Source organism: Panicum virgatum, chromosome 2K (genome assembly GCF_016808335.1).
Source record: "Panicum virgatum strain AP13 chromosome 2K, P.virgatum_v5, whole genome shotgun sequence".
NCBI classification, from domain to species: domain Eukaryota; kingdom Viridiplantae; phylum Streptophyta; class Magnoliopsida; order Poales; family Poaceae; genus Panicum; species Panicum virgatum.
Window position 1 is genome coordinate 19,072,052 of NC_053137.1, and position 25,781 is coordinate 19,097,832.

Consider the following 25,781-nt stretch of genomic DNA (forward strand, 5'->3'; position numbering starts at 1 on the left):
GAAAGGAGGCCCTATCCTCCTTGTGCCCTCTGGGCTTTTGAATCGATCCAATCCCGTCCCTCTTGTGCTCTTTTGTGATGGATTTTCATTTCATTTTTGGTGCACATGATTGCGACGATTGGTTGAGCTCTTTGGAGTGATTCTCGTGCCTCTAGCCTTGTTCCTAATCCTCTAGAATCACGAGCTCTTACGAATTGGAGTTTTTGAGGTCTAGAGAAAACCCCAACCCTTCCCGATCTTCCCTCGAATTCTCAAGTTTCTTTGATCTTTTGGGAAAGATCTCTTGGGGATATGTTCGCAAGTTAGTTGCGGAGGTATCCTCCAAGTTTCGCTGGATTTGGACTTCGTTTGCTCGAGATTCATCTCTTGAAGTCTTGTTCTCGGGTTTTTCTGGGTGCGACCGGTCAGACTAGACGGCAAGACCGGTCAGACCGGTCTAGACCTGTTCAGGCCACGACCGGTCAGACCGGTCTGTTGCACCGGTCAGACCGGTCCAGGCAGACAGTTCGGCGATTTGCATCGTGTTGGCTCTTTTGCTTCCGCGCAGCATCCTAGGGCTTTTCACTAGGAGATAGCTATTCCATAGCTACTCTCTTATCTCCTAGGAGTCGAGGGCTCGTGGTGATTTTTGGGATATAGGCCGACAGATCGATTTCGAAAGTAATTTTGATCGGCTCCCATTCACCCCCCCCTCTGGTCGCCGGTTTCGGTCCCTCAAGTTTGTCTGAGAAGACATCGTTTTGGGCGTGTGTGAGGGAGCTACCGGAGACTTGTATATATCGGCTGTGTGTTATTCCAAAATTTGTCTCTCCAAATTTTACTATTCACCTATCATATCAAATTTTTTGCTTCATGCATGGAGTATTAAATGTAGATAAATAAAAAAACTAATTGCATAGTTTTGATGTACACGACGAGATGAATCTTTTGAGCCTAGTTAGGTTATGGTAGGACAACAATTACCACAAACAAATAAAAAATGCTACAGTGTGCTACAGTGTCCGATGTAACCCTTTTTACCACCATTTTACAGATCTAAACACAACCATCCTTGCTCGAAGTGGTTTACTGCCTACTGTTGTGTATCTGTTGACAGCCCGCTGCAATAGAATAGCGACACTGCAGTTGCTGTCTCTGTTCTACTAGTGTTTAAGGTCCTGTTTTGAGAAGCTAATTTCAAGTGCTAAAGTTTAGCCAGCTAATTTAACCGGCTAAATTTTAGCACTATCCTGAACGGATCCAAGTGCTAATCACATGCCAATAGGAACCTCCTTCTCCACACTCTATTGCTACCCCTCTGCGCTATTGCTAATCCAACCCCAACACCCCCCGCCCGGCCCCACCACCCACCCAAGCTGCTCCTGATCTGTTCGGCTGTGCTCTCGTTTATCTTTTTTCCCTTACTGCTGTGCTATCTTTTGAATACAACATAATGACAAAAATATAACATAAGAAAAACTAAATACTACAAAACATAATATAAGTAAATATAATATTATTAGTAGAATCCGGTTCATGAGAGTTTTTGCACACACACAATACAACAGTTCATATTGTAGCTATTTTCAAGCTGATAAATACAACATGAAAAAAACACATAAATTCGAGTTCATATACATACGAATTGCATATTTCAATCACTGTCATCTCGCAAACAATCTATTGGCAATATAATCACAAAATGCATTCATGTTTTGATCTTCATCTCCTAAATGAGTATTCGAACCACTTTGTCGAGATGACGACAGCTTCGGGATTGGAATATGTTTTCATCACAATCATACTTTTCAAAATCTGCATCTGCCATGCACTCTCTCGGATAAACACTACCGGAAAGCTCAACAATGCCGAGTGCCATATATCGGGCACTCGGCAAAGACACCCTTGCCGAGTGCCAGCCCCAAAACACTCGGCAAAGAGTCGACACTCGGCAAAGACATGACACTAGGCAAAGAATCACCTTTGCCGAGTGTCTCTTCCTGGCACTCGGCAAATTATTAATTTTTTCTTTCTTTTGAACCTCAATTTTTTTATCTCCACATACAACATGTAGTACCCCATAGTCAAGTTTGGTGTATTTTTTAGTTCATTTGCTATATTTAACTGATTAATTTAATTTTTGGTAATTTTTTGAATCAAGTCAAATTTGAACCGCTAGTCATTCAAATATATGAAAAAAATGAGTAGAAACTTGATATTCATGGTATTCAATCCACATTTAGGCCACAACTATGAAACCAAAAGAAATTTCGAACATCTTATTCAGGAAACACGACCTCCACCGCGTGCCTAAGTGGTTTTTAAATTTTGAATTCATTTGATAATTTTTATTTTTTAACTACATTTGTATAAATGAAATTTGAGCCAAAATTATATGAAATAATGATCAATTTTTCGCTAAAGCATCAAATATGTATCGACGAATGAATGTGATAAGGTATTTTCAAAGTATGTTGGAACAAATTTTGAAAAAAAATTTAGCACCCAGCCAAAAAAGAAAGGAAGAGAAAAAATGAAAAAAAAGTTTGCCGAGTGCTACCACTCGGCAAAAAAATACATTTTACCGAATGCTAGATTTGGCACTCGGCGAACCAAATTTTTTCACCTCCCACGCCCGCGCCTATCTCTCCTCCTTTATTTCAAACCCGTCTGCCTTATCTTCTCCCCATCGTCCGCCCTTATCTATTCTCCCCACCCAGGCACCCTCCTCTCCGGCTCTCTCCCCTTCGACATGGCGCAGCGAGGCTGCCCTCTCCTCCCCCCTTCGCTCGCCCCTCGCTGTAGTGGGGAGCGGCGGCGGGGCGAGGGGTGGCGGCAGCGGCCGGCGCGAGCAGAGGCGGCGGCGGCGGCCGGCGCGAGCGGCGGTGGTGGCGGCCAGCGCGAGGAGTGGTAGCAGCGGCCGGCGGGAGGACTAGCAGCGGCGGTGGCCGGCGCGACGAACAGCGGAGGCGGCCGCGGCCGGCCCGAGCAGCGGCGGCGGTGGCGGCGGAGGCGGCCGGCGCGACCTCCAGCGGCGACGACGGGAGGACCAGCGGCGGCGCGAGCTACAGCGGCAGCGTCGGCGGCCGGCGCGAGGAGGGCGGTGCGTGGAACGTCGGCGCAAGGAGCGACGGCGGTGCGAGCAGCGCCGGCGGCCGGCACGAGCGTCGGCGTCGGTGGCTGGCGCGTGGAACGTCGGCAGCGGCGCGAGCAGCGGCGGCGGCCGGCACGAGGAGGGCGGCACGTGGACCGTCGGCGCGAGGAGCGATGGCAGCGCGAGCAGCGGCGGCCGGCGTGGAAGCAGCAATGGCGGCGGCGTAGGCCATTTTTTTTTAATTTCTCGTTTATTTTTTTGCCGAGTGTCAAATGCACACGACACAATCTTTGCCGAGTGCCCGACAAAAAGCAATCGGCAAAGCTGGCTTTGCCGTCACTTTGTTTGCCGAAAGCTCTTTGCCGAGTGCGACACTCGACAAACCTTATGCCGAGTGCAATAGGGCCTTTGCCGAGTGTTCTTGACACTCGGCAAACAACCCGAGTCCGGTAGTGAAAGTTATATAGTGTCATTTATGTGAGTATTATTTTGCTCTACTTTACCAACAGCCCTTACGGCCATCAACTTTGGAACCACCGCCGGTTCATTTTGAACTGACGGTGAAAGTCAGTTTGTAAAGGCTAGCTCTGTAGTAGTGTGTAGCCGGAAACTCATTGATACCTCCCATTCCTAGCTAGTTTAACTATTGCTCCACATAATGCAACACGTCATCAGCAGCCGACCGAGCTAGTTGTTGCTAGAGTCGGCTAGTTGTATGAGAAAGACAATGTTTTGGGTGTGCGAGGGAGCTACCAGAGAGTAGTATAAATATATATATATCCTCGCTCGAAGCATGCAGCAGCAGTGGATGGATGTCTCGGCCACTACGTCTGTCAAACCCCGTGCCTCTTCCTAATGATGAATAGTGCAGTTATTTCTAGCTCGCGGTTTACTGCCTACCACTACTACAGAATAGGCCTTCGTTCCAGGCCATTTGTCCCGGCAGCCTTTGGGCCCGGGACAATAGGTGGTCTTTGTCCCGGGTCTAATGGCTAGCCGGGTCAGCGGGGGGCCAAGGCCTTTTGTCCCGGTTGGAGACACCAACCGGGACAAAATGGGGCCCTTTTGTCCCGGTTGGTGGATCCAACCGGGACAAAAGGCCCGCGTACCCTTTTGTCCCGGTTGGAACCACCAACCGGGACAAAAGACCCCCATTTTGTCACGGTTGGTGTCTCCAACCGGGATAAAAGGCTTTGGCCCCCCTTATCCCCTTCCCTCTCCCCCCGCCCGAGCCATTCAGCTCACTTGTTTCTTGCTGTTCTCGGCTCGGAAGGGAGGAGTTCTTGCTCATTTCTTCACCACATTTGTGAAGATCTTTGATTCCCCGTCCATCCATCGGCGCTAAAGATTTGTGGCTTGTTTTTCTCTTCTTCCTTGGCTTGTATAGCTCATTTCATGCTTTAGAAATAGAGAAAATGTGTAGCTAGCTCATTTCTTGGACATTTAGCTAGATTGCATATGTAGGTGTGATTTTCTTTTAGATTTAGATGGGTATGTGGATAGTAGAAATTTTTAGAATGAGTGTAGACACTTCATGTGATGTACTTGTATACATGACCATATTGTGGATAGTTGATTTTTGTATTCATGAATGAATTAATGAAATGAGTATATTAGAATTTTTTGTAATATGAATGGATTATTTTGATACTCTAGTGATGTATTTATTCAAGTTCACATTGAAACCATCTAGAAGCTAAAAAAATCTTTATTTCGAAATAAGTATACGTCGTTAATCTCCATCCAACGGTGATGGCACTACCTTTCGGGAATACACGATGCGCTATAAGCACGTCGCGAATCGGTTGGTCGCATCACCAGCACTTCCGATTGATAAGAAGACAGCATTTGACGCAGTCAGCATGGCCGTTGTTGTACTGAGAGCATATCAACGAGCATACTGCCTGTGCCAAGTGCTGTGCCTATTAATCGTAAATGTTGGTGCTGCGACTGGCCGATTGGTGACATCCTTGTATCGCACCGTGTCCCCCCGAAAGTCAGTGTTATCACCGTAGGGTTGAGGTTACTGACATATACATTTTCAGAAATAAAGGTTTATTTTTATTATAGAGGGTTTCTGGATATTGAAAAGAGTGTACTCCTGGAACTGAAGGGTGTCAAAATAATTAGAAGTTATAGAGAATTCTTTCAATTAATTAGAGATTTCTTGAGGATTAATGATACATTTTGTCTTTTTTATATGATTTCATTGTTATTTGCAAGAGTTATTAATCTGATCATTGTAATTGTAATAGTAAATAATTTTTGCATTGTAATGGTAAGAATTTATAATTTTGTGGAAAATAAAGGTATTTTTCAGTAAAATATGGCTTCAGCAGCTGGAGAGAGTGGCGCCGGTGGGGGTGATCGTTGTCCTTCTTGAGAGAAGGGCACAACTCGAGTAGGTCGTCGGTCCAAAAAACCTAGTGCTTTTCATAGGGCAGCGCTCCGTTATTTGGAAAAAGAATATAGAGAATGCATGGCAAGGGGCGAGGAACCTCCGTTTGATCTTGAGGATTTATTGCGGCGTTACGGTTCGTCACCACCAAACTCGGAGGTTTCAGCTCCGCCATCTTCTTCTGCGCCAGCAAGAAATCCGTTAGAGCATTCTGCGTTCCAACGCAAGGACGGTTGAAAACCTATGTGTTGTTGACCGAATTTTTAAATTTCATGTATAGTACTCCTTTGCTAAGTTCTGTAATGGATTAAGTACTCCTTTTAATTAATCAAGATGTATGATGGATATTGCATATCTTTTAATTATTCATGTTATGTTACATTTAGTTTAATTTAGGTTTGATATATTTTATTTATTCGATACGTGTAAAGAATTCAAATTGATTTATTTAAAATGCAGATGGACCGGCAATGGATGTACAAGGCTGACCGACGTTCGAAAGAATTCATTGATGGCCTGCATTATTTTTTGTCTGTGGTTGAGGCAAACAAGCAGAATGGTTTTATGTGCTGCCCGTGTGTTCATTGCAACAATAACAAGGATTACTCATCTTCAAGAATCCTACACAGTCACATTTTCGCAAATTGTTTCATGGAGAAGTATGTTTGTTGGACGAAGCACGAAGAACAGGGGGTTACCATGGAAGACAATGAAGAAGAAGATTTTGACGACCACTTTCCTGGGAATGCTGGAATCGGTGCATTCGATGACGATATTCCCATGGAAGAGCCCGAAGTAGATGTAGCAGAAAATGATCCCAGCGACGATCTGGGGCAGGCATTGCACAATGTGCAGGTAGACTGTGAGAGTGAAACGGAGAGGTTGAAGTTCCAGAAGTTGTTAGAGGACCACCATAAGTTGTTGTACCCAGATTGTCAAAATGGATTTAAGAAACTTAGCACCACCTTGGAGTTGCTGCAATGGAAGGCGACAAATGGTGTATCCGACAAGGGATTTGGTGAATTACTCAAACTTGTTAAAAAAATGCTTCCTAAGGACAATGAATTGCCTGCCACAACGTATGAAGCCAAACAACTTGTTTGCCCTTTAGGACTGGAAGTGCAAAAGATACATGCATGCCCCAACGACTGCATCCTCTACCGAGGCGAGTACGAGAATTTGGATGCATGTCCCGTATGCAGTGCATTGCGTTACAAGATTAGAAAAGATGATCCTGGAGATGTCGAGGGGGAGCCTCCCCGGAAGAGAGTTCCTGCGAAGGTCATGTGGTATTCGCCTATAATACCACGTTTGAAGCATCTGTTTAGAAATAAAGATAATGCTAAGTTGATGCGATGGCACAAAGAGGAACGCAAGAAAGACTCGATGTTGAGACACCCCGCTGATGGGTCGCAGTGGAGAAAAATAGATAGAACGTACCCTGAATTTGATTTGGATGCGAGAAACATAAGGTTCGGTTTGAGTACGGATGGCATGAATCCTTTTGGTGAGATGAGCAGTGGTCATAGCACTTGGCATGTGACTCTTTGTCTGTACAATCTTCCACCATGGCTCTGCTTGAAACAAAAGTTCATCATGATGCCAGTGCTTATCCCGGGTCCAAAGCAGCCCGGAAATGACATTGATGTGTACCTAAGACCATTGGTCAAAGAACTCTTATTGCTCTAGGGCGATGAAGATGTACGGATGTGGGATGAATACAAACAGGAAAACTTCAACCTACGAGCATTGCTGTTCGTAACGATCAATGACTGGCCTACTCTTAGTAACTTGTCAGGACATTCGAACAAGGGATACAAAGCATGCACACACTGTTTAGATGATACTGATAATATATGGTTGACTCACTGTAAGAAGGTTGTATACATGGGTCATCGTCGGTTTCTTCCCATCAGGCATGCGGTACGAAAGAAGGGCAAGCATTTCAAAGGCCAAGCGGACCACAGAACAAAACCGATGCACCGTAGTGGTAAAGACGTCTTCAACATGGTAAAAGATCTAGAAGTTATTTTTGGAAAGGGATCTGGTAGCCAACCTGTTCCAAACGAAAATGGAATGGCGCCCATGTGGAAGAAGAAATCTATATTTTGGGAGCTACCATATTGGGAAGTCTTAGATGTTCGTCATGCAATTGATGTGATGCACCTCACGAAGAATTTTTGCATCAACCTGATAGCATTCTTGGGAGTGTACGGAAAGACAAAAGATACAGTAGAAGCACATCAATAATTGCAACGTATGGAAGAACGAGATGCCTTACATCCACAACAGCAAGATAATGGACGACAATACTTAAGTCCTGCCAGCTATACTCTTAGCAAGGAAGAGAAAGAAACCATGTTTGACTGCTTGAGCAGTATAAAGGTTCCATCTGGATACTCATCCAATATAAAAGGAATCTTAAATTTGGCAGAGAAGAAATTTACAAATCTCAAGTCCCATGACTGCCATGTGTTTATGACCGAACTTCTTCTGGTTGTGCTGCGGGGGATTCTGCCTGATAACGTCCGGTTAACCATCGTGAAGATATGTGCCTTCCTCAACGCAGTTTCTCAGAAGATAATTGACCCGGAGATTTTGATAAAGCTGCAAAACGATGTGGTGCAATGTCTTGTTGGCTTTGAGCTGATATTTCCACCATCTTTCTTCAACATCATGACACATCTTCTAGTGCACCTTGTCAAAGAGATTGATATCCTCGGACCAGTATTTCTACACAACATGTTCCCATTCGAAAGGTTCATGGGGGTACTCAAGAAATGTGTTCGTAATAGAGCTCGTCCAGAAGGAAGCATCGCCAGTGCCTACGGAACTGAGGAGGTCATTGACTTTTGTGTTGACTTTATTGATGACCTTAAACCGATTGGAGTCCCTAAATCGCGATATAAGGGGAGACTAACTGGAAATTGTACATTAGGAAAGAAATCTTATGTCTGCACAGATGATTTCTCATTCAAGAAAGCGTATTATACGGTTCTTCAACAATCATCCTTGGTTGGCCCATATATCGAGGAACACAAGAAAATTCTGCTCTCCAATTTCCCGGAAAAGTCTGAGGCATGGATTACACGTGAGCACATGAACACTTTCTGCAGCTGGTTGCGGAAGCATCTAATGCATAACATGGATATAAGTGAACAACTGTTCTTATTGGCTAGGGGACCATCTTGGAATATCTTAACATACCAAGGGTACGAGATAAATGGAAACACATTTTATACGATAGCCCAAGATAAAAAGAGTACCAACCAAAACAGCGGTGTTCGTATGGATGCCACGGACAATAATGGAAAAAAAGACACATATTACGGTTACATTGAAGAGATATGGGAGCTGGATTACGGTCCCAATTTCAAGGTGCCTCTATTTCGTTGCCAATGGGTTAAGCTATCTGGAGGAGGGGTAACAAAAGATGAGTATGGGATGACAATAGTTGATTTCAACAATCTTGGGTATAGAGACGAGCCATTTGTCCTAGCCCAGGATGTCGCTCAGGTTTTCTACATTAAGGACATGTCCAGCAAGCCAAATAAGGGGATAAACAAGCAAAAGGATGAGCCTAAGCGACACATAGTTCTATCAGCAAAGAGAAACATCGTTGGAGTGGAGGACAAGACAGACTTTTCAGAAGAATATAATAATTTTGTTGCCATTCCACCTTTCGAAGTAAATGCTGATCCATGCATCCTGCTAGCCAATGATGATGCTCCATACTTGCGCCGTGATCATAATCAAGGGACATTTGTGAAGAGAAAGTCTGTTACCGCTAATCCTTCATGTACTTGAATCATTTTATATTATTGTATAAAAACATAATCGCAATTCAAATACTTTTATTATATATGTACTGTACAATTATACTTTATGTGTTATATATATTATTTTATATATTTTTCACTTAATTACTAGACTCAATGATAATTTTCATTCAATAATGGATTACTCAACTAATTTTATTTATTTCATGAAATTACATTCACATTAACACACTATACTCTCTCACTAACACACACAATCTCACTAACACACACTATCTCTCAAACTCACACACTACTCATTAATATAATGAAATTGCTTAATTTTATCTAAAATTCACTTTTTAAACGTTAATATCATGATAGAATCCACTTTCTGTCGAAAAGCAACAGTTTGAAAAAAAAATTCACCTAATATATTTTTGCATGGTCAAAATAACAAATATGATTTCAAAAAAGTTAGATATTTCATTGACCCAATCACTTGAATGAAAATTAATTATTTTTGTTGCGTTTATCAAGTTTATATAGAGATAAGAAATTTTGTTCCATAATTTTTGGAATCATAATTTTATTAACTGAATTAACAAATGAAAGCCAATTTTAAAAGAGAAGTAAAAAGAAACAAAAACAAACACAACATTAGGCGGGAACGAGGGAAAACGGGCCCCTTTTGTCCCGGGTGGTAGATCCACCCGGGACTAAAGGTGGGCCGCGGGCTGGAATTTTCCCGGCCCGCCCAAAAACACATTTTGTCCCGGGTGAAGCCACCACCCGGGACAAAAGGTCCTTTTGTCCCGGGTGGTGGCTTCACCCGGTACAAAAGGCCCCCCCATATATTTCCTTCCTCCCTCCTTCGCCCTTCCCCCAAACACTTGTTTCTTTTGGTGCCGCCGCCGTCCCGCCTCGTCGTACAGGGCCGTGCCGCGCCCCTAGGTTTCCCCGCCGCCCTATTTGAGTAGTGTGGCCGGCCGCATTTTCTTTTTTCTTTTCAAATTTTATGTTTATGTAGAATTCAATTATCATGTATGAGTAGTGTTAATTTAATTTATTATATATTAAGCAGAATTCAATTATTAGAATTAGGTGCAAATTTTGTGCAAATGTTATTAGAATTCAATTTTGGATATATTATTAGAATTCAATTATAGATATATTAGTAGAATTCAATTATGGAAATATTATTAGAATTCAATTTTGGAAATATTATTAGAATTTAATTAAGGAAATATTATTAGAATTCAATTTTGGATATATTATTAGAATTCAATTTTGGATATATTATTAGCAACAAAATATGGATATATTATTAGAGAGAATTTTGAGAGAAATAGAGAAGGAAATATAGAATTAGAGAGAATTTCTAATATGATGTATTCATTATTTAATTATGTCATTCAAAGACTTTAATTCATCATGTATTTATTATTTTTTATGTCATTCAAAGAGTTCAATTTATCATGTATTTATTCTTTAATTATGTCTCGAGCTCGCAAACTCGCGGTAACACACAAACCTTTCCGATAGTTTCCGATAGTTTCCGATCGTTACCGATCCCGACCGAATCGTTTCCGATAGTTTCCGATAGTTACCGATCCCGACCGAATCGTTTCCGATAGTTTCCGATTGTTACCGATACCACCGAATCATTTCCGATCGTTACCGATACCGATCGAATCGTTTCCGATAGTTTCCGATCGTTACCGATCTAAATATGTGGATTATTTAGATAATTTTTTAAGGGTTTTATTTGTATTCATATTTTAGTTACGATGGACCCACGACACACAGACGCGGAAGACGAACAGTTCCTGTTGAATATGATTGGCGAAGGTCAAGGAGATGTCGCTGAACAAGCTGATGATGGCAGCAATACCGACATATATTTGAATATGTCCGGTGATGGAATTGAGGCACCATCTATTCAGGATGACGCTGCTGCTGAACAAAGTGCTAATGTACATATCACAACTATACTTATTTGTAGTGACATTCATATTTTCATCTGAATCTATATGAATACTATGAATGTTTTTTTTATAGCCATCTGGATCATCGTCGCCGTAGAAAAAGACGAAGCGAGGCCCAACAAAAAAACTGGAAGGGCGGTTCATTATAACGGAAGTTGGTCCAGATGGTGAACCGATCGCTCCAGAAGCTGCTGCCAAAAAATTCATAAGACAATCCGGATGTATTGTCAGGGACCCGATCCCGATCAGCTTTAGGCTCTGGAAAGCTTCCAATCCAAGCGAGGAACGGGATGCGGTACCCGAAAGATAAAAAGAATGGTGCTGGCGGGAGCTTAAGAAAAACTTCACGGTTCCAGCTGAATCCGAAGAGATATGCAAGCGCTGGACCCTGAGTAAGATGGCCGAACAGCTGCGATCATTCAAGAAAATTTTGACGAAGAAATATATCAAGACCGGGACCACACCCATATTTACCGGCGAGCTCGAAAAGCTCAGGGGTCACTGGGATGCATTTGTGGAATACAAATCTTTAGAGCTTGGGCTTTAGAAGGTGCAGAAGGCCAAAGACAACGCCTCGAAGAAAGTGTACCATCACACTCTAGGCCAAGGAGGCTACAAGCTTGCAGTACCCAAATGGGAGAAGATGGAGCAGGATCTGCTTGACAGAGGCATCCAACCTGCGACCATGAACTGGCCTGAAAGGTCAAGGACCTGGTTTTATGGTCACGGGGGAAGCTTGGACCCATTGACTGGTGACTGCATCTATGGGCCAAACATCCAGCGAGCAGCCCAGAGACTACAGGAGGCCATACAAGCAGCGGCCGAGGGAACATTCCAGCCGGATAGAGAGAAGGACGAGCTGACTTACGCCCTTGGGAATCCAGAGCATCCGGGCCGCACAAGAGGCAAAGGCGTGGTTCCGTGGAAGTATGGGTTCAGGGATTACATTGATTCATATAGAAGCTGGCAAAGAAGAAAGAATGATGAGCGGGAGCACTTGCGAAGGCTAGAGGAACGACTCATGTCACACGATCAAAGACTGGAGGAAGAGGTTCAACGCCAAGTGGCCGTAGCAATGAGCCAGCAACAGCAAGCGCAAACGGTGCCTCCAGAGCCTAGTGTCGCAGCCGATCACCTGTCTCAGCGGAAAAGCAGCTGCGCTTCCACAGACGTCGCCGTCACCGAGCCAACGGGGATCCAGGCCGCAGTTGAAGCGTCAGCCCCGCAGCGATTTCCAGTGGATGAGATCACCCACCGGACACCTTGTGACCTGCAGACTGCCGTTAAGAACTTAATGTTCACTGTTGCGTACGGTACCGCCATGCCAACCGAACCAGGCGATGTGTACCACGGGCAACAAATTCCGCCTAGATACACAAGAGTTGGCGTGGAGCAGGTGTGCCAGGGTTGGGAGACGCTCGAGCTTGATATTCCTGGAGGCGATGGGGAGAGGACACTAGCAGAAGCCATTCATGGCTACATCCTATGGGATAAGCGCTACATTGTCCTAAATTCGGATGATCAAACACCAAGACCGGCATCTCAGCATGCCTCTCCAAGACCGGCATCTCCGCAAAACTCCCCAAGGGCAGCACTGTCTCGGCAAGGTTCACCGGCACATTCTCCATCACCATCATCTCATGCGCCGATGAATACTCAAGCGTCACCGTCGCCTCTATGGTCACCCCCTCCGCCGCCGGCAAAGAAGGTAGCTGCACCGGCTAAGGAGCCTCCAAAGAAGAAGGAAAAGGAGAAGAAAACCAAGGAGGCTCCTATTAAACCCTGGGACATGAGCCTTGAAGAATGCGATCGGATAACTCAAGAAAGAGTTAAAGAGAACTTCAAGCCGAAGCCGAAGCCGGAGCCCGAGAAAGTGATAAATCCGATAGATTTGAAATTTTTTAAGGGAATGTGCGAAGCAAATAAGAGAAAATTTATTCCGAGAGACCCCCCTTCAGACTACGAATGCACAATTATCAAAACTACTGAGAAAAAGAAGAGACAATCAAAGTCGTCGTCGTCCGACGTTCCACAGCTCGGAGCCCAAAAGGAACAATCAATAGAGCCTCTCGTAGTGGAACAGACGACGCAAGAACAAGACTTTGTTACATTTTTGAAAGAATCAAACCTGACGGCCGCTCAGATTGCAGGGGGAGAAGATATTCCAAAGGCCGATGTGGCCGTCAAATGGACGTTTGAGATCGGCAAAACTCTTGTACCCCCCGAAGTAGTGTCTGTGCTTCCAACGCAAATGTATAAGCTGCACCAGCACTACATGCGTGCGATGGCCGATTGCATCTTCATGCAGGGCGCAAAAATTAAAGATGACGATTTCTTACGGGGGGAGGCCATTATATGGATAAACTGGGAAGAAATTTACCAACTATTCCATCAGGAGGCCCTCGACATCTCTATGGTCGGCTTGTGGGTTCTGTAAGTATTTTACGCTCCTTACATATTGTTTTGCATGATCTCAACATACTGATCCCTTGATTTATTCGGTATCATGTAGAATGGAGATACAAACTTGCAAGAGAAAGGGATACTCTCACCTCGGCTTCATCGACCCAATTACTTGTAATTGGAGGATTCTACGCGACACTTCCGATGAGGTATTCCAAAACTTGTTCAAGTACATAAGCGTTCATCACAACAAGCAAATGATATTGTTTCCTTACAACTTTGCGTGAGTGATTCCTTCCGTCTAACTCTTTCTATTCTGTAATCGAATTGTTTAAACCTTAACTTCCAAGAACTGCCTCCGTATAATCTTGCAGTGAACACTTTGTCCTAATTGTCATAATTCCTGAGAAGAGCCTACTCGTGGTTATGGACTCATTGAGGAGACCTCCAGAACAATACGAAAATCTTCTTAACATGATGAAAAATTAATTCTACCACTACTCCGTCGATGACCGATAATTTGAATCACTTTGTTGCTTGACTATAATTGTTCTAATCATGCACAGGGTTTGGAAAGAATTCGCTAAAAATCATCCAGGCAAATTTGACAAGGAATTGAAGATCAAGACAGATTTTCCGGTACGCACTTGGATGATTCGTTGCACGATTCATTAGTTTTATTATATATTCATGTAAATACCTGATAATTTCTTCTCTCTTAAAGTGTATGAGGCAGAAACCAGGCACTGTATTGTGCGCATACTATGTATGCGAGAACATCCATGGTCTGGTAGGTCCTCCAAAGGGCTGGACAGATTGGGAGGTGGAAGTAAGTAAAAAACTTGTTAATATTTGAACTCGTATTTTAATTTGTCGAAATTAATTATCCCCTTTTTCCATAGGTCGGGGAGATGCGCGATAAACTCATATTGGAGGAAAAGATTATGGCGATTCAAGAACAATTCTCCGGATTTATTGTTGAGTAAGTCCTCGATCCAAAAGGCGAATTCTACTATGATGGAATATCTAATATTGACAATCACAGCAAATATGACAATATACGTGTATATATGTAATTAAGAACGAATATACCTATGTAAATATATATGTGTGTCTATGTATTAAATTTCTATTTATGAGTATGTATGTATGTATTAAATTTCCAAAAGGCGAATTCTACTATGTAATTAAGAACGAATATACCTATGCAAATATGATGGAGTATGTATGTATTATATATATAAGCACTCCAATAATATATATGTGTATATATATATATATTTATATAATATTGGTCCTAGACATTTTCATATGTAAAGGAATTCACATGTATAGATATGTATATACATATATATATAAGTGAATTAATTTATATATGAAAACTATCTAGGACAAATATTATATAAGTAACTATATATATATTAGTGGAGATCATACACACTGAATTCCAATACATAAGTTTAATTGAAATGCAAAAGTATAATTGAAATAGAAAAAGAATTGAGAAAAAAAACATGAAAAAAAAGACCTTTTGTCCCGGTTGGTAACACCAACCGGGACAAAAGGGTGCGCCAGCCACGTGGGCGCTGGCTGCACCTTTTGTCCCGGTTGGTGCTACCAACCAGGACAAAAGGTTCTCTTTTGTCCCGGTTGCCAGACCCGGGACAAAAGGGCACCCCTTTTGTCCCGGACTGGCGTTCCCGGTTGGGAAACCGGGACAACAGCGGTTTCCCAACCGGGACAAATCAACGTTTTTGTAGTAGTGTGCTGTAGTGTACCTGTTGACAGCCGATGCAATAGAAAGTAACATTGCAGTTGTGGTCTCTGATTTACTGCCAAAACCCAAAAAATCACCACCCGTACGTGTTTAATTTAAAGATTAAACTTGGGTGCTAGGTTCCATCACAAGGGGCTTATTAACCGACTGAGCTAGCTAAACTGGCTGCAGAAAGGAAATTCATCAATGCAACTTAGGTTCCAAATAGGAAGCCAAGCCTGCTTTGGCCTTTGTTAGTAGCACAAATAGTAGAATTTAGTGATCTGAGAGTATGGATGTAACTGTACGTATACTTGTGCATGTGAGAGAAAGAAATAGACGCAAACGCAACAAGCAAAGTACTCTACTAAAGCAACATAAGAGCCGAGCTGCCAAGGACGCCGGGCTAACCCCTCCCCTGCGAAACCCCTCCCGGGCGATCTAGCCGAGCTGCCAAGGACGCCGGTGGCCTCTCGGCCGCCGGCTCCGGCGAGTCGGCATGCCGACTCAGGTCAAGCTCGCCCCCTCCGTCCGTCTTGCACTACGGCAGTGCACAGCCAAGGACGGAGGTCCATTTTCTGATCCGGCAAAGGATCAATATATGATCCAGCGCGATAGAGAAGAGATTGCGCTTCTCTCATGCGCTAATCTTAGTGCTGGCATGGGGAAGTTTTGGGCTTCGGATTCAGAATCGGAGTGTGAAGATCTTGGGGATGCTGAGCCACTTCATACGGATTGCCGCAAGACTGCTGCAGCTGCTACCTCTTGTCCTCTTCTGTTCGTCCTAGTGCTGGGCGTTCTTCCATTCACAAGGAGGCACCACGTGTGATTGCGACGCCAAATCCCCGGCAACCTAAGCCGCGGTCTCAGCAGGCGAGGATCTCCCCTACCCGGCAGTCGCTACCACCGTGGAAGAAGGTGTGGAGGGGTCCTCTGCCGCCGAAGCGCGTCTCCCCGGTGAAGACATTGGGCGATGTCCTTCTACCGGCCTTAGCGTTGGCCAGCGGCAGGACGGTGGCCGGCGGCACATCGAGTCCAAGGCCAGCCGGCGATCCACAAATTACGTCAATCCAAAATTCAAATTCAGCCCTCGCTAAGCGGACCACCCGACTTGCGGGATCGGGCTTGGGCCCATTGTCAGACTTGCAACGTCCTGGTTCTGGGCCTAGCGATCCAAGGTTGGGGCGGCCTTCACGTGTTCTAGTCAAGCCGATCCTCCTCCCCGACACCCATCCACGGAAAACCTATGCCGCCGTCGTCATGTCAGGTGATCAGTTCCCCGGTCGTCGCGCGCGGGGGAGGGTTGGTGGCCGCAATCCGCAGGGCCGCAACCCTGGCCGTGGTCACGGCCCTCCACCTGCAGGGGGCGCTGCAGGCATTCCGGCCGGAGGCGGCGCTGGTGGAAATCAAGGAGGCGGCGCCGGGGGCAACCAAGGTTCGGCCGACGGTGGTTCAGGCGGTCCTAATGGCAACCGAGGAGGCGGTTTTGGCGGGCGTGGGGCGCCCCAGACTGCTACGATTCCTGCTGGAAACCCTAACCCGCGACGTGGTGGTCGCGGTCTGGGAGGATGTGGCAGGGGTCGGAGTCTACCGGTCGTGGAAGATGACCACTCAGGTGGTGCTGCAATGGTGGATCATGCCGGCGAGGCGTCTGAGCCGGCGGATCGGCCACAGCAGGCCAAGCAGAAAAGGAAGCGCAAAGATGAAGCAAATTTCAAACTGGAGTGCACGATTTGCGCGGAGGACCACTACACTAGCAAGTGCCCGCAGCTCAGAGGGCCCAAGCCATCAGTATCGTATTGCGGTGCTGCTTCAGATGGGCTATAGGTTTTCTTATGTATTCAGGCGGCCAGACCTTTTCATACTGTTCCTTTGGCAAGTGCAAATGTATCCGCTCTGATCACTGTGGACTGTGGAGGAGGGTGCAGTTTCTGCTGAGTTGCTGAAGTCTGAGTTGGCAAGGATTATTCCGGTCCGCTGGGATTGGGCAGTACAGGAGCATGGTGATAAGGCTTTCTTAGTACATTTTCCTTATAAGGTTGAGCTGGATCGTATGGTTGCAATCCGTACTGTCACCACCAAGAACAAGGAGGGAGTTCTCATCTTCGAGGAATTCAATTCAGAGGTCAAGCCCATTAAGGTTCTGGACCAAGTTTGGCTTTCTGTTACAAATGTTCCTACTCCGCTCTGTGTTCTTTTACCCCTTTGGGCTGTGGGGGTCAGTGGTCGGTGCTACTCAGAAGGTGGATATGAATCACCTTCGTCTTACTGGAGAGGTCCGCATTCTAGTGGCAGTATTTGATGTCAAAGAGATCCCAAAGATGGCAGATATCTGCGTCAATAGAAGCATTTATCGGGTCTATTTCAAGGTTGAGGAAGTGGTAGTTGATGATCATTTCAACCCAGAGGATGATGACTTACTGGGTGACGATGCTGATACCGGTATGAATGATGATTCACATCGCGGTTTTGATGGTAATGGTGATCACCACATGGCAGATAACTCTCAGGATGCAGCCCCACAGCCTGAGGCTCCTAATGGTCAACAAACTGGTAGAACGGTCCCAGGAATTTCTCAGCAAGAAGCCGCCTTAATTGATGAGGTACTTGACAAAACTTGTGAGAGGTTACTGGAGGAAATTAGTGTTAAGGTCATGGTGAAGGCGAATGGCGAGGATAGACCATATTCCCCGCCAACAGAGGAGTATGCGAGGTTCCAGGTTTTGATGGAAGCTTCTCAGCAGCTGCATACAAGGCCCTAGGACCGAGGTGTTGCTACTGTTTCTGACTCTGGTGATGGGAGTCTTCCCGCCGTTGCTTCTAGCTTTGTGGTGCAGGTACCTGACGAGGAGGAGGGGTCCTTGGTTACTGCCCCGTTGCTTGCAGACGGTGACCAAGACCTATCTGTTGGAGTCACTGCGGCAGGGGCGGTCCCCCCTTGGGGCGACACCCTGGCGCCACACACGGCGAGTGAGAGCCTGGCGCTCACCTCTTCCCCTACGGTCGTGGGTGGGACCCAGGTGTCACCAGTCCACTCTTCAGTGCCGGGTGGGGGCCAAGCGTCCCTTGCCTCGTCTTCAACCACCGCGGTAGCTGATCCGATCAAGACCACCAAAGTCCGAAGAAGCGTCAGGAATAAGGACAAGGCGGATGAACACACCCTACACAAAACTTCGCGAGTGGCTGCAAAAAAGAACCTTGAACCAGGTACATCTTTTACCAGCTTTTCAGATTCGCATGTTATTTCAAACCTTGGTAGGGTAGGCTTCAAATTAGGCCAGACTGATGAATTAGTTAAAGCTTCTTCTGTCAAAATCAAAAATCTAGAAATAGATAGGTTGGTGGTTCTGGCGAATCAGAAAAAATGTAACTTAAAATCAAATAAATTACTAGATGTTAGTGATGATGAAAGGGATGCTAGACTTGAAGCAGTTCTCAACCACGCTTGCGGTAATCTAAATGAGAACTTGCAAGACCTGGAGTCGGATCACATTATTGATCTCTCTCCGGTCCGTCGGAAGAAAAGGTCTAACACTGCCAAAAATTTTAAAAATGGCAAAATCCCGAAAAAACCAAAAACCCCTTCCAAAATTGTGATCAAATGAAAGGGGTTTTCTGGAATAGCAGAGGTCTAGGTGGCTTGGCTAAACACAGGTTTTTATCGGATTTAGTTAAGGAAGAGCAAATCAGTTTCATAGCTCTCTCCGAGACTGGTAGGGACGAGTTTCATCGCATTTTAAAAAACCTCTGTGCGGACCGGGACTTCCTCTGGCATAGTATGGCACCTCATGGTCGATCTGGAGGTATTCTACTAGGTGTGGATCTGCAGATTTTTGATATTGGAGCCATTGCAGAAGGAGATTTCTATATGAAATTTACCTTGCGGTGCAAAAACGATGGCTTCAAATTTGTGCTATATACGGTTTATGGTCCAGCACAATATCAAAACAAGCAGGAGTTTTTGGTTGAATTGGCAAACACTTGCTCAAAGGAGACTCTTCCGTATCTAATTGGAGGGGACTTCAATATTATGAGAAGGCCGGAAGATAAGAGTTCCGGGGTGTTCGACTTTAAATGGCCAAACTTGTTCAATGCTATTATCGAATCTCTTGAGCTCAAAGAGATTGTTATGTCAGGGCGCCAATTTACATGGGCGGGTCCTGGGGACAATCCGATTTTTGAGAAGCTTGATAGAGTTCTGGTTAGTACAGATTGGGAAGATAAGTTCCCCTTATCGACGGTAGAACCTAGAGAACGGGAGATTTCAGACCATACTCCTCTAATTCTCAATACGGGTGCGTCCACTCACCACTCTGACCAACGTCCTTTTAAATTTGAGAGAGGATGGTTGATTAGGGATGGTTTCTACGATATGGTTGTAAACATTTGGCAATCAGAAACAACTGGACGTACTCCTCTGGAGAGGTGGCAAAATAAAATTCATAGGCTCAGACAACGTCTTCGAGGCTGGGCCAAGCATACAGCAGGAACATACAGAAAAGAAAAGAAGAAACTTCTAGCTCTTTTAGAGAAGCTAGATAAGAAGGCTGAGATTACCTCTCTTTCAGATCAAGAGGTTAATTTTAAGCACTATCTAAAAGAGAGGCTAGTTCTCCTTTTGAGAGAGGAAGAAATTAAATGGTACGAGAGAGCAAAGGTGAAAACACTTCTAGAGGGAGATGATAATACAAAATTCTTCCATCTAGTGGCTAATGGAAAATACCAAAAACAACATATTTATAAACTTGAAAATGGTCAAGGAGTTGTTATTGTGATGCCCAGCTTAAGAGCTATATCACTCAGTTTTATAAGGACTTGTTTGGGGCTCCGGATGCTTCGGATATTACACTTGAGGAAGATCAAATTCAGGATATTCCACAAGTGACACAAGAGGATAATGAGATGCTCATTAGTGAATTCACTGCAGCTGAGGTGAAAAGTGATGTTTTCCAAATGGAACACAACAAGTCCCCTGGCCCTGATGGCTTCCCGGCTGAATTCTATCAAGTCTTCTGGGAAGTAATTAAGGATGCTCTTTTTGCGGACTTCCTTAACGAGGATTTGAACCTCTTTAGTCTGAACTTTGGAATCATTACCTAATTCCAAAAGTCCAGGAGGCAACAAAAATTCAACAATATAGACCTATTTGCGTCCTCAATGTTAGCTTTAAAATCTTTACTAAAGTAGCTACGAATAGGTTGAACAATGTTGCCCAAACAGTGGTGGGGCCTATGCAGACTGCTTTCTTGCCAGGCAGAAATATCATGGAAGGAGTAGTCATCTTACATGAAACTATCCATGAGTTACATACCAAAAAACAAAATGGGGTCATTTTCAAAATTGACTTCGAAAAGGCCTATGACAAAGTAAAGTGATCATTCCTTCAACAAACACTACGCATGAAAGGGTTTTCTCCTAAGTGGTGTAGATGGGTTGAAGAAATGATTTCTGGTGGAAGTGTGGGGATCAAAGTTAATGACGAAATTGGTCCATACTTCCAAACTAAGAGAGGGCTTCGTCAAGGAGATCCTATGTCACCTATTTTATTTAACATCGTTGCAGATATGCTGGCCCTCATCATTAAGAGGGCAAAGACGATGGTCAAATTAGAGGTGTCGTACCTAACCTTTTGGATGATGGTTTGTCTATCCTACAGTATGCCGATGACACCATCATCTTTATTGATCATGACCTGGAACAAGCTAAGAATCTTAAACTGTTGCTTTGTGCTTTCGAATAGTTATCCGGGTTAAAGATCAACTTCCACAAGAGTGAATTTTTTTGCTACGGGGCAACTAAAGAGATGCAGGATTTCTACACTGATCTCTTTGGTTGTAATGCTGGGGAATATCCTTTTAGATATTTGGGTATTCCAATGCACCATAGAAAGCTACTCAATTCTGAGTGGGGAAAGGTTGAAGAACGTTTTCAGAAAAAACTCTCTTGTTGGAAAGCAAAGTACCTATATTATGGGGGCCATTTGGTATTGCTAAATTCGGTACTTAGTAGCCTACCCATGTTTATGATGTCCTTTTTTGAAATCCCAAAAGGGGTACTCAAAAATCTTGACCATTTTAGATCAAGATTTTTTTGGCAAGGTTCTTCTAATAAGCATAAGTTTCGACTTGCTAAATGGGACATGTTATGTCGCCCTAAAGATCAAGGTGGACTTGGTATTTTAAATCTGCAACTACAGAATAAATGCTTACTGGCAAAATGGTTAGTTAATTTGCTTAATACCAATGGTATATGGCAAAGCATACTAATGAATAAATATCTAGGATCCAAGTCTCTCACGCAGGTGCATGCAAAACCTTATGACTCTTATTTTTGGAGAGGTCTTATGAAGATCAAAGATGAGGTTTTTGCCAATGGCTCCTTTACTATTAAAGATGGGAGCAAGACTACATTCTGGGACGACGTATGGGCAGGTCAAGTGTCATTCAAAGATAAATATCCATCACTTTACAAGGTTGTGAGGTATCCTCATGCGACTGTGGCCAGTGTCTTGGCTACAAGGCCTCTCAATTTATGTTTTAGGAGGGCTTTGGTGGATAACAAACTGATTAAATGGCAAAACCTTGTAGCTCAGATCGCGCATGTTCAACTGGTGGGTGGGTCAGATACGTGTAGATGGAATTTGACCAAATCACGGTCTTTCACTGTTCGATCTTTGTATCTGCACTATTTAGATAGACAACCGCCTTTTAGACATAAGATGATCTGGAAATTGAAAATTCCTCTAAAGATTAAGATTTTCCTCTGGTTCTTCAAAGGGGGATACTTTTGACTAAAGATAATCTTGCTAAGAAGAACTGGACAGGAAGCCAAAAATGATGCGGATGTAATAGTAATGAGACTATTGAACATCTATTCCTGCACTGTCCTTATGCGAGAATGGTTTGAAGGATTATCTTTTATGCTACTGATTTAACACCACCTAGATCAATTCGCCATATGTTTAATTCTTGGCTATCTAATCAATCTAAAAAGATTAGGAATGTCATCTGGGTGGGGGTTGCTGCTGTTTGTTGGGCGATTTAGAGATGTCGCAATGATATTATATTTAACAAGATCAAAGTTAACTCGATTTTGCAGGTCATCTTTAGGGGAACTTATTGGTTTCGTTTCTGGGCTCAGTTGCAGCGCGAGGCGCACGCCAAGGACGCTTTCTCCAGCTTGAACAGACTTCTTGAGACAGTGGCTCTTGATTTAGTTAAAGGAGGGTGGAAGCATGTCTATCGCTTCCAGTAATTCTGTGTCTTTCTTGAGACTGGTGTGCCCTTTTCTATTTTCTGCAAACTTTTATTTTTTTGGCTGTGTATGCCTCGCCATAGAGGCCGGATTGATTATCCTTTATCTAAAAAAATGTATGCATGTATGTATTTTGGTTTCTTTTTTTATTTTTTCTAACTTCACATTGGTAACGGGCATTAGCATAATGCCTGTTACTGTTAACTGTTATTGGTAATGAGCGTAACTGAGGCCCGTTACCTATATCTTGTTATGGGTAACGGGTGTAATTTATGCCCGTTACCGATAACTGCCAACTGTAATGGGCACTATGCTAATACCCGTTACTGTTGACTGTTACTGGTAACGAGCATAAACCCGTTACCATTGGCAAGTCATTAGTAACCCCAATAGGGAAACGGATGCAATGCCCATTACTAATGCCAATCTTCTGTTTGGTTAAGGCTAATCCTTATATCTTCATGCTCAAACTTGTTCGTGCCAAATGTGAGTGTCAACAATAAGGATCCATAGCAGCGCTACGTATATTGAAACTAGCTAAAACCTTATCATCTCTGCCACATTTGACCCTTAGGAACGGGAGAGATTTGGTGCAGTGACCGGACAAGATGGTGTTGTTGCAGTATTGCAATGAAAAATTGGCAATGCAATGGCTGCATTTGTACATGGTGTCGCAGTTGCATCAAGCACAGAGAGTGAGAGTTGGCAACCATTCTTCAAGTGCAACCACCGGACAATCAACCTGAACCTGGTGTGTGGTTGTGGAAAACTCGCTGATGCCTCGCATTCCTAGCAACTAGTTGTTTGTTGTGGATATGAACATATGGTCAGACATGCATTGCTTACTAACAGCTAGCTCGCAAAATTGGTAGGCTTATTGTATATAGAAGCTAGTCATATGGTCTGCACGGAGAATTGAAGTAATAACAGTACATGGACGAGTAATGAATATGGCTTGGTTGTTGGCGATCTCTTGCTTACGTGCATGGTAGAATGGGCCAACTGAATTGGCTGCTGCCATTTTGTTTCGTTTGATCAAGTGCTCGATATGATCTTGCTCTTGTAGAGTGTGTGTGCGTGGCGACATGTCTGTTGTGCACTGCTTTGTCAACTCAAGTAACTGAACTATTCCATGACGCGGGATCATCTCTAAAAGTACCTAAAAACTAGCAAATCAAATAAAGAAAATGGTTTTGGAACCTTGCCAAAAACTTTTGGGACGAAAAATAAAACCAATCATCCAATGGTTTCCAAAAACATTTTTTAAGTGCAGCCACATCATCACCCGTCCGCAAAAATGCTTGTGTTTTTCTTATGAATAGGAACACGTTAACAGTACTGTAAGAATAGGAGGATTAGAAGCTTGGCAGGATGCACAAAAATCTGGCTTAGTTTGGCTCCATTTAATTTTATTGGGCTGCAAAAAGATCATTAGGACCACATTTTGAGATCTGTTGGAGAAGAATATTTTACTCTAGATCTACAATTTAGCTTTTGGGTATGTGTTTAGGGCACTCGAAAGATGCAATGAAAGCACTGGTTGATTCCATACTCCAGTAAACTCCAATCAATAGCTTATCTATCTCTTTGTTGCAACTGTGCCCAACGCTTAAAGCCAATGTATTAACCTGAATAGAGACCTGTAAAAATGTTTTGGGTTGATGTTTATCAAGTACAACCTCGATCATAACCTTCATTTCTTGTAAGGCATGCATATGGCCCAACAACATACTCCTGTGGCCCGTGTCAATAGTAACAAAACTATGTCTTGGTCTCCCGCTACAGACAAATCAAATGATTCTACCGGTGGTGTAATACCATACCCTGTGATCGAGTTACTTCTGGCGTGGATAAAAATTTGTTGATACTTTCCATTCCTAGATTGCAAGTTTGAATTAGTACTCGATGCAGGCATCATCATGTGTACGATGCAATGCTAGACAGTGGACACTGCAATGCAAATTGAATTGAAGTATATTAGCAGTGTGCCCAAGCTAGCAGATGGACAGCTAGGAGGAGATACATATATAGAAGCCGAAGCCAGTGATATGTCAATGACAAGTCAGAATGCAAGTGGGGCGGCGTAGGGATACCCAGTACCCGTCCACAGCAGCCGCTAGCTTTTGGCGGACATTTGCGGCAGCCCACAAGACGCCGTGTGCTTGTTGCGGGTGTCTGTCACACCCGGTTTTAAGGATAAAACCGAATGCATAGCTATATGTATGCCAGGATCAAGTTTCATACATATAGAGACATCATAAGTGAATAATCAGTAATAGTATCACGAAAAAGAGAACTAAAACAAATAAAAGACTATCAGAGTTTTACAGCTTATCCTGGAAACGAAGGCTCCAAACTTCACAGGCAATCGACTGGGGGTTGTGTACGCCTAGAACTCAGCAACATCTTCAAAAGACTTCACCACAACTTTCTCCTTCTGAGCAGCAGTAAGCAAGCGTGAGTACACTTATGGTTGGTACTCAGCAAGGCCACAAGAAATAACTAAAAAATAATTTTAATTCATCTTTAAGTTTATTAATCATGTGAGGGTCCAAGCCGCTCTTGACCGTGAGCACGGCTGATATATCAATTTTACACTCTGCAGAGGTTGTACACTTTACCCACAATTCGTGTTTCCCATGTCGCCCGGGTTTGCAAAGCCCTTAAACACTTCCTTTGGTGAGTGGCTAGGGATTCACTACGAGGCTTTTCCAAAGAATCACTATATGTACGCACTGGTCCCTTTTTCTGCGGTACCTCAGAAGACGAAGCTTCCTTCACCCGCTCCTCAAAGCACGATAACCCGAAAAATCCAACAATCAAACGCTCCAGCATGACATATAGATCATCTAGTTACTTAGCCAAGACCAGAGCCTTATAGTATTGTGGTTACACTGTTTTCCTGGGTGGTTCTCTATGTTCCAATTAAATCAAAGTACTCTTGTATATAAGCATAGATAGAAAGATGGTTATGGTCACTTGCCTTTCTCCAACAAAAAGCTACTCTTACTGCTCTTCACTGCTCTTCAGTTCTTGCGCACTTGTAAAACTTGATCTTCAATCTTCGAACAATGATCCTTCTACTCGGAACAATCATTGGGCAAACATACAAAGCAAACAAGAAGATACATCTAAGAACAATACACCAAAA

At 43.9% G+C, this 25,781-nt stretch overlaps 1 pseudogene; it reads left to right on the forward strand.

Annotated features, from left to right (window-relative positions):
- Nucleotides 1-16,622: 16,622 nt before the first annotated feature.
- LOC120695180 lies at nucleotides 16,623-22,630 on the forward strand (annotated as a pseudogene).
- Nucleotides 22,631-25,781: the final 3,151 nt, after the last annotated feature.